The sequence below is a fragment of the Palaemon carinicauda genome, chromosome 43 (assembly GCF_036898095.1).
Source record: "Palaemon carinicauda isolate YSFRI2023 chromosome 43, ASM3689809v2, whole genome shotgun sequence".
NCBI classification, from domain to species: Eukaryota; Metazoa; Arthropoda; class Malacostraca; order Decapoda; family Palaemonidae; genus Palaemon; species Palaemon carinicauda.
In genome coordinates, this window is record NC_090767.1 from 53,240,630 (window position 1) to 53,257,792 (window position 17,163).

General features: G+C 43.3%; 1 long non-coding RNA gene across 1 annotated transcript in view; it reads left to right on the forward strand.

Annotated features, from left to right (window-relative positions):
- The first annotated feature begins 487 nt into the window (after window positions 1-487).
- The window catches only part of LOC137633385 (uncharacterized), a 233,424-nt gene continuing 216,748 nt past the window's right edge, over window positions 488-17,163 (forward strand). The window contains exon 1 of the long non-coding RNA XR_011042185.1: window positions 488-532. This is a non-coding gene — a long non-coding RNA (uncharacterized lncRNA). The remainder of the gene's footprint in view (window positions 533-17,163) is intronic.

Here is a 17,163-nt window from a genome sequence, read left to right on the forward strand (position 1 = left end):
AAATCAATTAACTTAGACATAAACAAAAATAAAGCACAAGTTACTTAAATAAAGTTATGATTTACAGATTTAAAACTAAATTGTAAACGAAGCCGACGCTCAATGAAATCGAACGATTGGACTCGGAAACGAGAAATGCAGATCGTAGGGAATTTGAATGATCATACTGGAGGTAGATGCAGGTCATACACACTTTTATTCCCTGTCGTAGGCATATACCGTACCTTATTTCACACCTTGAATGGTATTTACTTTGATGGCAAAAGGAAACTTAAAAATCACTCTTGCATTCTCTTTTATACTAATAAAAACAACATTTTCTTACCAATAGAAGACTCTGTTACACTTGATAGTCCTTGGCTCTCTTCGTTTAGAGTCCTTGTCCAGTGACGTCATCCAAAACAAATCTTCTGAGTGAACGTTCTTAAACTACTTCCTCAGACCCTTCGAAAGTTTTATTTATATTAAGTGTGCGATTATTTTAATCGGTTTAGTGAAGTGAATTTATCAATGAGACTTCATTCATTCTTTGGTGAGTAGTTTTGGGATATATTTGAATATGTAAAATGTGTTAAAACAATGTTTTTGGATGTATATGTGATGTGGGCTTTCTTAGGATAGCCTATGATGTTACTGAAAATGGTTTTAGGCTACGGAATAATTACATATATAAACTTCACTTGTTTCAACAAAGAATTAGCTCATGACCACTTAATTAAATTGGTCTTGTTCCTTAGTCTTCCAGTTTAACTTTGTTATTCTGGCCTAAGTGAGTTTTGAAATAAAAAAAAAATGGTTTTGTTAATATTAGGCTAACTCCTCTCCGGATGAGCCCTAGGTTGTAATACAATACAAATTTACCCACTAGGTTAGGTTAGGAAGGAAAGAGTTGTTTGTTAGGAAGGAAAGAGTTGTTTTAATGTTTGTTATTGGTAGGATAAATTTTGACTAGACAATGGCTGAATAAGTAGGTTCTGTAATTGTATCCTTTAAAAAGGATTCCTTTAAAATTTATCCCTTTTTTATTTCGGTAATTTGGTAAACGCTTTCAAGTTTCGTTTTGAACATTTAATTGTAGGGCAAATGAATTGCTTGTGCCTAAATAATAATAAATAATAACAACAATAACAATAATAATAGTATTAAAAATAATAAGGATAATAATAATGATAATTAATAATAATAGTTATTATTATAATAATAATAATAATAATAATAATAATAATAATAATAATAATAATAAATGATAGATAAATTATAATAAATAATAATGAAAATATTAATAAAGAAAATAGTTGATAATAGTAAATAATAAATTTGTAATTAGTAATAATGATAAATAATGTGTTAATAATAATGATTAAGAATAATTAGCAATTAATAATAATAATTAATAATACTTATTAGTAATTAAAAATGATAATAGTAATTAGCAATTAATAATAATTTATAATAATTGGTAATTAATGATGATAATTCGTAATCAATTATAATAAGTAATTAACAATAATAATTGATAATGATAATTAAGAATATTAAGTAGTTACTAATAATAGTTAATATAATAATAATAATTAGTAATTAATAATGATAATAATAATAATAATAATTAATAATAATAATAATTAGTAATTAATAATAATTAATAATAATAATAATTAGTAATTAAAAATAATTTGCAATTAATAATAATTACTAATTAATAATAATTAATAACAATTAGTAATTGATAACAATAATTAATCATTAATAATGTAATTAGTAATAACAGTACAGTAGGCCCCCGCCATACGACATTAATCCGTTCCGGAGTTGGTATCGTATGGTGAAAATGTCGTATGGCGGGCAATAGAATAGCTATTGCGTGCTAAACCCCAGGTAAAGACATTGAAAATTTGTATGTAACAAAATAGTATAGTAAGCACTGTACTACAGTATACTTATAATATACATTTACTGTACAGTATATAATTAAATAACATTACAGGATAAATAAAAATTATATACTGTACTGTAAAGGAAAAATTAAATTTTATTTACCTTTGGAGTGACGTGACTTGAGCTGGTAGTGGGTGGAGGCAGAGGGGGGAGGAGACGGTAGATATAAAAACGTATCAATGCTAATTATGTTATGTACACTTAATAATAAATTTATTCTTACTATTGAACACTTAAAATTAAAAATGCTTTTTTTTTATTATTGTCTTATGAAATTTTTTTTATGATTTTTTTTTTTAGAACTTAAAAAATTACTCTTTTTTAGCTTTTTTGATAGAATCGCTATTATCGTCTTTGCTTTCTGACACTTCTCTTTTGGAGAAATATCTATCCAAAGAAGCCTGTTTCTGACAATTCCTCAACATATTTCTAAAATGACTCATACACTTGTCATTAACACTCTTCATAAGACAACTTATGTGAAGTTTTTCTGGGTGTTTCTTTTCAATGAAACTCTTAAGGTTTTCATACCCCCCCCCCCCCCGTCCTCGCCACCACTAGAGCTGTGCTCTTCTTGAATGATGTTCAACTGCATTGCCTCCAACTCCTTCAAGTCTTCAGTCGTAAGCTCCTCCCTGTGCTCCTCGATAAGGTTATGGACGTCAGCCTCATCGACAACAAGCCCCATGGACCTCCCGATTGAAATTATTTCCTCAACATCACCCTCAGGGACATCATCATCAACTGCCTTGTCTTCGGTTGAGGGATCAAAACCTTCGAAGTCTCGTTCTGCCACAACAGCTGGCAACAGTTTCTTCCATGAGGAGTTCACGGTGCGTCGTGAAACCTCATTCCAAGCTGCATAACGCAGATTCCTCCCCAATTATGATAACTGTGTGATAGTTATCCGCACAGTTCTGTTGGACGGTTTTACTTTTGCGGTCCCGTCCCTCGCTATGGTGAAGACTGTCAATTTAACTGAGGAAAATTGTGTTGGACTGTCAATTTAACTGAGGAAAATTGTGTTGGAGGAAGGAGTTCCAACATCTGTCTTCCTGTGCCAGGATGATACTTACAAGGGGAAATTCAAGTTTGTCCTTTTCCCTTGCGATTTTTTTCACTGCTGAACGATAGAAATGGCATTGCATCACTCTTACTGTTTCTCTCCCCGTACCATAATTTTGAGTGTTTTTTGTGGACCATACTCCACTCTCTGCCCTTCCTTCCCTCTTCCTGAGTCTGCTAATACTTCAAGCATTAGAATAGAGACACGTGGTTAAGCCTAAGAGAACAGTTTATTTGTTCCTGGTCCTTTGATTGGAGAGATTGATTCAGCCTGAGCTGGAGTCAGTCATTGAAGTTGGATAGCAGAGCATCATCCAGTCATAAAGCCTTCACCTTTGATTTTGCTGCTATTGTGTACACAAGTACACACAGCACTTGTCAAATGTATTCATTTTTTTCTCTTCATGGAATGGAAGCAAGAAGTTCATGTTTGCTTGAGGGAGGATAGACTTTGCAACTGGTTTATGGTTAAACCAGCTCTAGATCCACACTCTCTCTGTCCTTCTTGTAGGAGGCATGACTGTTTGCAGGCATCCCCATGTACTGAGTGTAGGTCATGGCCTCCTGTGCAGTGGCAGGCGTACTTCCTGAAGGGGAAGAAGTGAGCGATGCGTTTGACGGGTTCGGACTGGGCACCGCCCAAGAAGACACTGGGGAATTCTATAACTTCTGCTCTCCCCTTGAGGTGTTCGACCACTGCTGCAGCCAGTGTGCATTCGCCCCTGGATCTATCCCTTAGGAATATGTTACAGGGGCTTGGAGGCATCAGAGCTACATCATTTAGCTTCTCTGGTTTCGCTGGTGCGTGGGGAATTCATAGCGTTTGCCGCACTCCTCCTTAAAAGCTCTTTGCTCTTGACTGTGCAGCTGTTGACGACGAGTTTAACCTAAGGAAGTCTTTGGCTACCTAAGGAAGTCTTTGGCTTCCTTAAATTTTTCAGGTTGGTCCTCCATGACTTTGTTGAGGGAGTTGGTAGCTAAGGCTGAGGCTCCCCTGGTACCTCCTGGGCAGTTGCAAGTGTGTCAGATATCCCCAACAACTGGTGGCTCCCCAACTTTAAGCCTAAGAAGGTGGGTACGTTGAGTAAGGTAGCTCCCTTCCAGGCAGTTAGAGTTCCGGCCTCGGGAGCCATGGTCCCCAGCTCATGACTGCGCCCCAGTCCGTGACTCCTCTCCAACCCGACGCTACGTTTCACGAAAATGACATTCCAGCAGTGAGACACTGTCTTCGTGCTCTCGGCATCCCGAACGAGATCACTCTCCGCATGATCGCCCACCTACGTGTAGAACTCTTCTCGAAGTTCTACCTCAACTAACGAACTAGTTCCTGCTCGCAATTGCCCATCTTCTCGTTACCGTCCAGTAGCACACGGCGATGCAGATTTTAGAAACCATACAGCAGTGCACAAGTAGCTCGCAATTACCCAGCAACGCACAACAGACCTGCAGCTTGCGATCACCCAGCAACTTCTGACCACCCCACAGCAAGATCTCACTCAATAGCACACTCTCACCCAGTAGCGAACACTCGCCGATTAAAAATATTGCTTGCCTAGTAGTGAGCTCTCACCCAGTAGCAAGCACTCTTCTATTGGTGAACACTTGCCTAGTAACAAGCGCTCTCCAGCAGCAAGCACTTGCCCGGTGATGAACGACTTCGCAGCACCATGTGTCCGCACAATGCATAGAAAAGCAATAGAATGCAATTCAGTCAAGCGCAACCCCAGAGCTCCACGTTCGCGTACTCGCTCTAGTAAGATAGAGCGAGACGGCATGGCCATTTTTATACATACAGGTAAGAGAACACAAACTTCCCAACAGATTATGAGACCACTGACTCCGCATAGGCAATCTCCAGCCCACAGACATTCCAATGAACCACTATACTCTATCCCAGCCTTTGTTAAGGATGCTCCATGGTTTGGCAATTTGGTAAGAGCACTTTGCCTGGGAGTTACTGGTTTGCTGTAGTGTCCCGTAGGTAAGCTTGGACCAGCAGCCTTGACCAGCACATCTTGCATCCTGTTGCAGACTTCTGTTCCTTCAAAGGTCTCCTCTTCTCCTTCCGACCCGAGGTGGAGGAGTTTGGTTCCGGTCCTACCTCAGAAACATCAATCCCTGATGATTGTGTCACATAACAGATCTAATGTGCGTAATCTTAATGTATCTTTGCAGACGTGGCAACAAGATTTCTCCCAGTTGGAGATAACACCTATGACGCCAACCAAGAATAGGAGAAGGCAGAGGAATCCTCCTCCTCCTCCAGGAGACACCCTGCACCCCCACACAAACTGTGTTGGAGATTCCCCAGGGAGATCTTTTTCACTGAATCCTACCGACGTTCTTTCATCAAGGTCGTCACTCCAGAACAGCGCATTTCATCAAAGGGATAAGAGCAGCCTTCACACGTCTCTCCACTAAGGTTACTTCCGATTCCTCCAGACCCAAGGAGAATGCAAGACCTTCCCTGCTGGCAGAGTTCCTTCCTCTCCTTGGGGAGAGAGTAAGGACTCGAAGACCTTGCCGAAAAACCATTCTGCTAGAACGTCGATTCAGCCTGAGGAGAGGATAAGGAACCCCTCTGCTTCAGAAGTAATGATGATGGTGAGAGAGTCTCCCGCAACATCTAGGGAATCCTACCAGCACTATGAAGACAACTACAACCCACCCGGAGCTCCTATGACTAAGAGCTCGTAGGTGGATGATGACCAGGACTTGGGATATGATGACACTTTTCCCAGGGCAGCAAGTCCCAGATATAAGGAGGCCGAGCAGAAGGATTCCGACCATGCATGCTGGTAGGTGCTAGCCTACATGAGGGCCATCGATGTCTTCGACAACCTTTCTACTGCTCTGCCGGAAGGGAATGACGCGGTGCTAGACCATTTATACGGCACCCAGAGACTAGCTCGGCTTTGTCCTGCTCGAGGGGGTTGAAAGGGGCCAGAAAGAGGACCTTTTCTCAAATCCCTGGGACTTCAGTTTCACTTCGTGCCAGCGACTCCTACAAGTTTCTACCTCCCCTTTTTGTACAGCACAGGAGGTACTTTGAGGTGATTGAAGAAAATAGACTTGCCTTACCTCTGCCTTAACAAGAGGGTTTTCATACCAGAAGCTTTGTAGCCTGCCTGTCATCTTCTCATCGTCCGATGCCCTAAATTTTGAGAGGTCACAAAGTTCGCTATGCCGGTAACTTTGTGACTTGATCTGTGGCTAGGGTCAGTTGGCCACCTGATCAGGACGGAGGACTGGTCTCAAGAACATACCAGAGAGTCCATGGCAATGTTACGATTGTGGGGAACCAGAACCGTGGAGTTCCTTGCCCACCAAGTAACTTGTGGGCAAATTTGATCCTCAGTTGACCAGACTTGATAGTTCAAAAGTTCCATAGACAATTTCCCAAGCCAGAAGTTGTGAGGATTAGGAACTCGACGATGGAGGGACCATCATTGTTGAGCATTTAAGATGTTGAGAGAGCTGGAGGAAGTTAAGCCAGGACTCTCCTTCAGAGAGCTATGACCTCCAGTTCCTATGGATCGCCTCCTCTACCAAGGAAACCAGACATCTAGACTGCAGGGGAATAGCAGTAGTTCTAGAGTTTCCAAGGGATCTTCCAAGAAGCCCTTTTCTGCCCGAGAACAGCCGAAGGGAAGCAGGTACAACTGAGGAGGAAGAGGTAGTGGTCAAGGATGCTCCTGCTAGGTAGGCCAATCCTCTCATTTTTCCACCAGTGGGGGGATGCCTGCAACTTTGGTTGCAGAGGTGGCTGCAACACGTGTCAGAGTCTAGGACTGTTTCCGTTATTCATTCAGGAAATTGCGTCCTTTTCACGCAATCTCTGCCTCCGTTGACTCTGCTTCCAGGTCCGTTGAGCTCCTTCACGAAGTGATCTGTGATGAAGAGGGCCCTCTGGGCTAAGAAGTCCTGACCATGTTGAAGAAGGGCACTCTCCATGAGTCCCCAGGCTTCTACAGTTGACTCTTTCTTGTGGAAAGGCATCTGGAGGCTGGAGATCTGTCATCAACCTTTCCTCCCTGAACAAGTTTGTACAACAGACTATCTCCTCAACCTTATGGCTTTCGGGTGAAACGATTATTAAATAGTGTGGATATAATTAGAAATAAGGTACTTCCATTCAAGGTATCATCAACGCCTCCATGGAAGTTACCAGAGATATCTTTTTGTAAATATTTTATTGGAGATAAGAAGAATATGTCAGACATAGAAGCCAGGTCTCTTTTTAATGAACATGTTAAAGAACATAGAGGATCAACTTTTATCTATACTGATGGCTCCAAATCTGATGCTGGCGTTGGATTTGGAGTACATAGTAATGGTTTTAATTGTAGAGGTGCACTTCTTCTGACCGCTTCCATATTTACTGCCGAACTGTATGGCATATTAACCGCTATTGAGAAAATAGCGTTGGAGAAGGAGGGTAATTTTACAATTTTTAGTGATGCAAGGAGTGTCCTTCAAGCTATGGAAGTTTTTAATTCTAATAACCCTCTAGTTTTAAAGATTTTAAAATGGCTTTTCCTTATTGGACGGAGAGGTATAACAGTTCAATTTTGTTGGGTTCCAGCACATGTAGGTGTGTCCGGGAATGAGAAGGCAGATTCACTGGCTCTAAGGAGGCTGCATCCGAGTTGCTGCCAAGAAGGTATCCCATTCCCTGTAATGATTTCTTACCTGACATCAAGAAATTGGTTTGCAATAAATGGCAACAGCAATGGGATAGTCAAGATGGCAATAAAATGAGGGAAGTAACAAATGACATATCTCCTTGGAGGTATAATATGATGCCCCGAAAATGGGAGACGTCTCTTTGTCGTCTCCGTATTGGTCACACTCGGTTGACACACGAGTTTCTGCTGAAGGGCCAACACCAACCGTATTGTGACAACTGTTTAGTACCTCTAACAGTAAGGCATTTGTTGACCGAATGCCCCAATTATAACATCTTGCGGAATAGATATTTGTTTGAGCCTCGAGGTGAGGGAGGCAGGTTCATCCTTGCCAAGATTCTTGGAAATGATGTGTCCTACCATGCAAGTGGCATTTTTAGATTTATTTCAGAAGCAGGTCTTCTGAAAAATATTTAACTTTTATGACATTCAATTTTTATGATTTTAATTGAATACTCTTTAATTTTTTATTTTATTTAATTTTTTACTTTTGTATACATAAATTAAATGTTACCGGCGTCAATGACCTTAGATGTCAGGATGCCTGAAAACTTTAAATCATTCATTCATTCATTCCTCCCTGAACAAGTTTGTACAACAGACTCTATCAGAATGGAGACAAGCAGTAAAACCACAGAACTTCATGTGCAAGTTAGACCTAAAAGACGCATAATTCCAAATCCCAGTACATGTCATCCATGAAGTATCTGAGGATCATCTACGAAAGCAGAAAATACCAGTTCAAGGTGCTGTGCATCGGCCTGTGAACAGCACCTCAGGTTTTCAGAAGAGTTTCCTCCCTAGTGTCAACTTAGGCCCACAGGATTGGCATCTGTCTCCTAAAATACCTGGACGACTGGCTGATCCTAGCAGATTCTGTGGCTACCCTTCTTCAACACCGAGATAGACTCTTAAGTCTTTTTTACGACCTAGGGATTGTGGTAAACCTCGAAGTTGTCCCTGCTACCATCACAAAGACCAGTCTACCTTGGAATGATCTTCGACACCAACCTGCAGAAACTCTTCCCATCAGACGATAGGATCCCGAGGCTGAAGAAGTTCGCAAGTCCATTCCTATAGCGAGATGTACTCCCAGCTCATCGGTGGTTATGTCTCATAGGTCCCCTATCATCCCTGGAACATCTAGTGCTCAATGGCCATCTACGAATTTGTTCACTTCAGTGGCGGCTGAGGTCCAGGGGGGTTCAACACAAGGTCTCTCCAGGTTTGTTGGTCACCATGGTGTCCAAGCAGAGGACGGACCTAGAATGGTGGTTAACAGACGAGAATCTCCACCGAGAGTCGACCTTTTCGTACTCCCATTGGAATTGATGCTTAGATGCATCAAAAGAAGGGTTGGGACCCCATCTGCTTTATCAAACAACCTCCAGGCTCTGGTCCTAGTATGAAAGATCTAAGCACATATTCGCAGCACCTTTGTCGTGTAGCAGTGAAGATGCTAAAATGGGCAGAAGACAACTTGGTGTCCCTATCGGTTCGCTTCATTCCAGGCTAAAGGAATGTGCTTGCAGACAACCTGAGCAGAAAGACTTTGATAGTGGACTCCGAGTGGTCTGTGAATTGTCTAGTAGGGAACAAAGTCCTGACTTTATGGGGTTCCCCGACAGTGAACCTGTTCGTGACGTCCCTGAACAACAAACTCCCGCTTTACTATTCCCCTGTCTCGGATCCCCAGGCTCTCTGGCAAGATGCATTCCAACAACGGTGGGACAACATTGATGTTGACGCCTTTCCCCCATTTTGCTTGATGAGAAGGAGGCTCAATAAGGCAAGATCTTCCTCCAATCTAGTAATGATCCTCTTAGCTCTGCTATGGCATCATGCGGAATGGTTTCCGGACCTTTTTCAGCTACTGACAGAAGTCCTGAGAGAATTCCCTCCATGGCACGACCTGCTCAAATGACCATACGTGAACATCTACCACAAAGCTGTAGAGTTCATCCTTCTTCACGCCTGGAGGTTATCCAACATATCCTCATGCAGAGAGGATTTTCGCAATATGTTGCGATGATGATGTCCGGATACCTTCGGGAATCTTCAGCTATAGTCTACCAGGCCAAGTGGAATATCTTCTGTGGTTGGTGTCTTAGAAGGGATATTTCTCCCCTTTATGCCTTCATTTCAGCAATAGTGCATTTCCTCATTTACCTTCAAGAGGAAAAGCTCCTCTCAGTCTCACCGGTTAAAGGCTATTGCTCAGCCTTGAGCCTCACCTTTAGACTGAAAGGAACAAATATCTCCTCTTTGTTGGAATTCTCTCTCCTCATACGGAGTTTCGAGCTTGCTTCTCCACAGTCGGAAGTTGACCTCCTTCATGGAACGTGGTTCGTGTTCTTTGATCTCTGAAGTGGTGCCCCTTACAAAACATTACGCCAGGCATCTGTTCTTCACCTGACTCAAAAGACTGTATCCTTCTCGCTTTGGCCTCGGCCAAGAGAGTAAGTGAACTCCATGGTTATTCCTAAGACATCTCCCATTTAAGGGGATGGGTTTATCGCCAAAACTCAAAATTCGGGAGTAGCGGATCCAAGATTCGGGTCGTTCTAAATTGAAAGTCACCGTAATGTAACAGATGACCTAGATCAACTGCCACTTAGTCCAGTGAGGGCCTTGAGATGCTACCTCAGAAGAACTGCAGGTGCTCGCCCCCTAGTGGAAGCACTTTTGGCCAGCATGGAGAAAGTCGAGGGATCACCAAGAACACTATATCAGCAGGGGTTCGTAAGGTCATAGACTGGGCCTTGAATCCTGATCCTTCTCCTCAGACAAAAAAACCTAGAGCTTAATACATTAGGGGCATTGCCACGTCCCTAGCGATTCAAGAACTACTCTGTGACGCAGGTCCTGCAAGCGTGTGTGTGGAACCGTTAAATTACCTTCACCGACCACTTCCTGCAAGACGTGACCCACAGGAACATGGAGACATTCTCCAATTGTCTTGTGGTTGCTGCTCAACAAGTGGTTTAAACACCTCTAGCTCCTTGATGGACAGGTAGTGTATAGTGGAGGGCAGAGGTTACCTTGGATGAAGTCTGGGATGAATGAGAAGAATGACTGGCTCTTCCTTTCTTTCATCTTCCCCTCTCGGGGCACAGCACCTACGGTACTCTGCACGCTGGCCTCCTCTGTCTGCAGGTAATAACCATTTCCCTTGCGTAACCTGGTTTAGAGATATATACTTGTTGCGTCCCCATACTCCCTGGTTAGAGAGGATTGGGTATGTCTATGGTTGGTTCAAAGATTTATTCCTAAGAATTCTTACCTAGACTAGTCACACTGCTGATATCACACAATCACACAGATGGCTCAGGCTGCTAAAGGATGCTATGGCACAGATTTTAGCGAGGGGTCAGGGTATTCCTCCTTATGCGCATGTAGCACGGGTTGGAACCCCAGGTCAAGAGCCAGCCAGTTGGTTAGGACTTCCATCCACCTAAAGGGGGAGTCTTCCCTAATAAAGAGCGGAAGGTTTGTATTTCGGTGACACAACAAATGACAAAAAGTTATTTGTATTTTTCCTAGCAATACAAAACTGTAGCTCTTTATGCAAATTGGTCCGCCATCACCTATCCCTCTGTAAGTCCTGCCTGCCAGCAAAAATGATGAGACACCACTGGTGTGTGTGTGTGTGTACCTACTACCACCCTTTGCTAACTAGTGGCTAGGTAATTGCACCGCACTTGAAAGTCTTAATAGCTAGTCTTCCAGCTTCATCATAAGTATGTTCCATAATACAGTGAACCCTCGTTTATTGCGGTAGATAGGTTCCAGACCCGACCGCGATAGGTGAAAATCCACGAAGTAGTGACACCATATTTACGTATTTATTTAACATGTATATTCAGACTTTTAAAACCTTCCCTTGTACATAGTACTGTTAACAAACTACCCTTTAATGTACAGAACACTTAATGCATGTACTATAGTACCCTAAACTAAAACAGGCACAAATATTAAAGGCGATTTTATATCATGCGTTTCCTAAACACGCCAAAAAGCACGATAAAAAATGGCAAGCAATGTTTTGTTTACATTTATCTCTGATCATAATGAAGAAACTAATGCCTTTACACATCTGTGTATAGGTTAGTTTTTGCATCGATTATATTGATTATTCAGTACAGTATGTTGATTTGGTTATTACCAATGTTTTACTTAATTTTTCTTAGGACTTCCAAATGAAATGTTTTTCTTTATGACGCCGCCTGAAACGACGGCGTCATAAAGTACGCTCAGTAAACAACCACGCTCAGTAAACAAACGAAGGCATTTAACGCGCATGATGAAGTGATAAATAATGATTTGTTCCATAACCGAAATACAAACCACGCTATTTACATTGGGTTTACCTTTTAGCGCAGCTGAAATGGCGAGCCATTAGAATTTAACGGGGGGGGGGGGGGGGGGGGTAGGGGAGTGGTAGCTAGCTACCCCTCCCCCCCTCACACACAGGTGAATGCTCACTTTCACTTTTGGCTCGGACTGGGACAGACGTCTCTGTCTTGGTCCTCGCTTGGCAGCCATTGTTTGTTTTGTCTTTACTTAATCACTTACTTTTCTTTTACTCAATTTATATGTAAACATGTTTTCATGTTTGTATATATATTTGAGTATAGAAATCTGTAAGTTTCCTTTTCAGAATTGTGTGTGTAGTGTACGATATCTCCGTGGAGTCCTCGGCAGTTAGGCCACCACGGCGTAATTTTATAGGTTGCGATCGAGTTTGACTTCATTCTTTCTCTCTCTCTCTCTCTTGAGGTCGTTCACCCTTTTACTACGTGTTACTACGCCCTTGTAGCTTCCTTCCCGTGTGGGGGGGTTGCTACGCCGTACGTTTTGTCGCAATTAGTTTATGAATCTAATTGTAGTTGTTAATTTTTCAGCTTGGAGAACGATTCCTTTCGGGGTTTTCGTTCTTTCTTTAGTGTTCATTCTTTTTTTAAATTACATAATTACATAATTTCATAATTATAATTGTTATAAATCTGTTTTGGTTACAGCTCTCCTTACGTTAGTGTAAGTGGTTGTGAGGGCACGTGCCTGTTGTGTAATGCTTGTTCCTTTCCCTCGGGATTCCTCTTCGGAGCCTTCCCGGGGGAATGAATGTGTACTAATGTTTTTTGTTTTTATTTTTTTACAGTTACCGATCTAGTTCGTTTCTGTAATATGGCTACGGTGTGAGCTGTCTTGTTGAGGCCTGGGGATTCGGCTGTTGCTGCCTCCAGTTTTGGATTTTCGTCAGGGGCATGTCTCCTTCTACTGGAAGTACTCCCGTGACGATTGACAGCTCTCCAGTTCATTTTAGAACTCAGGAGGCTTGCCTCCTTGGGTGGGTAACTTTCCTTCCGAGGGAAGTTTTTCCTATCCAGGCTTGAGTTTTTCCCCTTTTGGGGGGTTCTTCTCTGGTTGCATACATTGAATGGCGGAGTGTTGGATCCCTCTCTCTGGTTGCATACATTAAATGGCGTAGTGTTGGATCCCTCTCTCTGGTTGCATACATTGAATGGCGTAGTGTTGGATCCCTCTCTCTCTGGTTGCATACATTGAATGGCGTAGTGTTGGATCCCTCTCTCTCTGGTTGCATACATTGAATGGCGTAGTGTTGGATCCCTCTCTCTCTGGTTGCATACATTGAATGGCGTAGTGTTGGATCCCTCTCTCTCTGGTTGCATACATTGAATGGCGTAGTGTTGGATCCCTCTCTCTCTGGTTGCATACATTGAATGGCGTAGTGTTGGATCCCTCTCTCTCTGGTTGCATACATTGAATGGCGTAGTGTTGGATCCCTCTCTCTCTGGTTACATACATTGAATGGCGTAGTGTTGGATCCCTCTCTCTCTGGTTGCATACATTGAATGGCGTAGTGTTGGATCCCTCTCTCTGGTTACATACATTGAATGGCGTAGTCTTGGATCCCTCTCTCTGGTTGCATACATTGAATGGCGTAGTCTTGGATCCCTCTCTCTGGTTGCATACATTGAATGGCGTAGTGTTGGATCCCTCTCTCTGGTTGCATACATTGAATGGCGTAGTGTTGGATCCCTCTCTCTGGTTACATACATTGAATGGCGTAGTGTTGGATCCCTCTCTCTGGTTACATACATTGAATGGCGTAGTGTTGGATCCCTCTCTCTGGTTGCATACATTGAATGGCGTAGTGTTGGATCCCTCTCTCTGGTTGCATACATTGAATGGCCTAGTGTTGGATCCCTCTCTCTGGTTGCATACATTGAATGGCCTAGTGTTGGATCCCTCTCTCTGGTTACATACATTGAATGGCGTAGTGTTGGATCCCTCTCTCTGGTTACATACATTGAATGGCGTAGTGTTGGATCCCTCTCTCTGGTTGCATACATTGAATGGCGTAGTGTTGGATCCCTCTCTCTGGTTGCATACATTGAATGGCGTAGTGTTGGATCCCTCTCTCTGGTTGCATACATTGAATGGCGTAGTGTTGGATCCCTCTCTCTGGTTGCATACATTGAATGGCGTAGTGTTGGATCCCTCTCTCTGGTTGCATACATTGAATGGCGTAGTGTTGGATCCCTCTCTCTGGTTGCATACATTGAATGGCGTAGTGTTGGATCCCTCTCTCTGGTTACATACATTGAATGGCGTAGTCTTGGATCCCTCTCTCTGGTTGCATACATTGAATGGCGTAGTCTTGGATCCCTCTCTCTGGTTGCATACATTGAATGGCGTAGTGTTGGATCCCTCTCTCTGGTTACATACATTGAATGGCGTAGTGTTGGATCCCTCTCTCTGGTTACATACATTGAATGGCGTAGTGTTGGATCCCTCTCTCTGGTTGCATACATTGAATGGCGTAGTGTTGGATCCCTCTCTCTGGTTGCATACATTGAATGGCGTAGTGTTGGATCCCTCTCTCTGGTTACATACATTGAATGGCGTAGTGTTGGATCCCTCTCTCTGGTTACATACATTGAATGGCCTAGTGTTGGATCCCTCTCTCTGGTTGCATACATTGAATGGCGTAGTGTTGGATCCCTCTCTCTGGTTGCATACATTGAATGGCCTAGTGTTGGTTCCCTCTCTCTGGTTGCATACATTGAATGGCGTAGTGTTGGATCCCTCTCTCTGGTTGCATACATTGAATGGCCTAGTGTTGGATCCCTCTCTCTGGTTGCATACATTGAATGGCGTAGTGTTGGATCCCTCTCTCTGGTTGCATACATTGAATGGCCTAGTGTTGGATCCCTCTCTCTGGTTGCATACATTGAATGGCGTAGTGTTGGATCCCTCTCTCTGGTTGCATACATTGAATGGCGTAGTGTTGGATCCCTCTCTCTGGTTGCATACATTGAATGGCGTAGTGTTGGATCCCTCTCTCTGGTTGCATACATTGAATGGCGTAGTGTTGGATCCCTCTCTCTGGTTGCATACATTGAATGGCGTAGTGTTGGATCCCTCTCTCTGGTTGCATACATTGAATGGCGTAGTGTTGGATCCCTCTCTCTGGTTGCATACATTGAATGGCGTAGTGTTGGATCCCTCTCTCTGGTTGCATACATTGAATGGCGGAGTGTTGGATCCCTCTCTCTGGTTGCATACATTAAATGGCGGAGTGTTGGATCCCTCTCTCTGGTTGCATACATTGAATGGCGTAGTGTTGGATCCCTCTCTCTCTGGTTGCATACATTGAATGGCGTAGTGTTGGATCCCTCTCTCTCTGGTTGCATACATTGAATGGCGTAGTGTTGGATCCCTCTCTCTCTGGTTGCATACATTGAATGGCGTAGTGTTGGATCCCTCTCTCTCTGGTTGCATACATTGAATGGCGTAGTGTTGGATCCCTCTCTCTCTGGTTGCATACATTGAATGGCGTAGTGTTGGATCCCTCTCTCTCTGGTTGCATACATTGAATGGCGTAGTGTTGGATCCCTCTCTCTCTGGTTGCATACATTGAATGGCGTAGTGTTGGATCCCTCTCTCTCTGGTTGCATACATTGAATGGCGTAGTGTTGGATCCCTCTCTCTCTGGTTGCATACATTGAATGGCGTAGTGTTGGATCCCTCTCTCTCTGGTTGCATACATTGAATGGCGTAGTGTTGGATCCCTCTCTCTCTGGTTGCATACATTGAATGGCGTAGTGTTGGATCCCTCTCTCTCTGGTTACATACATTGAATGGCGTAGTGTTGGATCCCTCTCTCTGGTTGCATACATTGAATGGCGTAGTGTTGGATCCCTCTCTCTCTGGTTGCATACATTGAATGGCGTAATGTTGGATCCCTCTCTCTGGTTACATACATTGAATGGCGTAGTGTTGGATCCCTCTCTCTGGTTGCATACATTGAATGGCGTAGTGTTGGATCCCTCTCTCTCTGGTTGCATACATTGAATGGCGTAGTGTTGGATCCCTCTCTCTCTGGTTGCATACATTGAATGGCGTAATGTTGGATCCCTCTCTCTCTGGTTGCATACATTGAATGGCGTAGTGTTGGATCCCTCTCTCTCTGGTTGCATACATTGAATGGCGTAATGTTGGATCCCTCTCTCTTTGGTTGCATACATTGAATGGCGTAGTGTTGGATCCCTCTCTCTGGTTGCATACATTGAATGGCGTAGTGTTGGATCCCTCTCTCTCTGGTTGCATACATTGAATGGCGTAGTGTTGGATCCCTCTCTCTGGTTGCATACATTGAATGGCGTAGTGTTGGATCCCTCTCTCTCTGGTTGCATACATTGAATGGCGGAGTGTTGGATCCCTCTCTCTGGTTGCATACATTGAATGGCGTAGTGTTGGATCCCTCTCTCTCTGGTTACATACATTGAATGGCGGAGTGTTGGATCCCTCTCTCTGGTTGCATACATTGAATGGCGTAGTGTTGGATCCCTCTCTCTCTGGTTACATACATTGAATGGCGTAGTGTTGGATCCCTCTCTCTGGTTGCATACATTGAATGGCGTAGTGTTGGATCCCTCTCTCTCTGGTTGCATACATTGAATGGCGGAGTGTTGGATCCCTCTCTCTGGTTGCATACATTGAATGGCGTAGTGTTGGATCCCTCTCTCTCTGGTTGCATACATTGAATGGCGTAATGTTGGATCCCTCTCTCTCTGGTTGCATACATTGAATGGCGTAATGTTGGATCCCTCTCTCTCTGGTTGCATACATTGAATGGCGTAGTGTTGGATCCCTCTCTCTGGTTGCATACATTGAATGGCGTAGTGTTGGATCCCTCTCTCTCTGGTTGCATACATTGAATGGCGTAGTGTTGGATCCCTCTCTCTCTGGTTGCATACATTGAATGGCGTAGTGTTGGATCCCTCTCTCTCTGGTTGCATACATTGAATGGCGTAGTGTTGGATCCCTCTCTCTCTGGTTGCATACATTGAATGGCGTAGTGTTGGATCCCTCTCTCTCTGGTTGCATACATTGAATGGCGTAGTGTTGGATCCCTCTCTCTGGTTGCATACATTGAATGGCG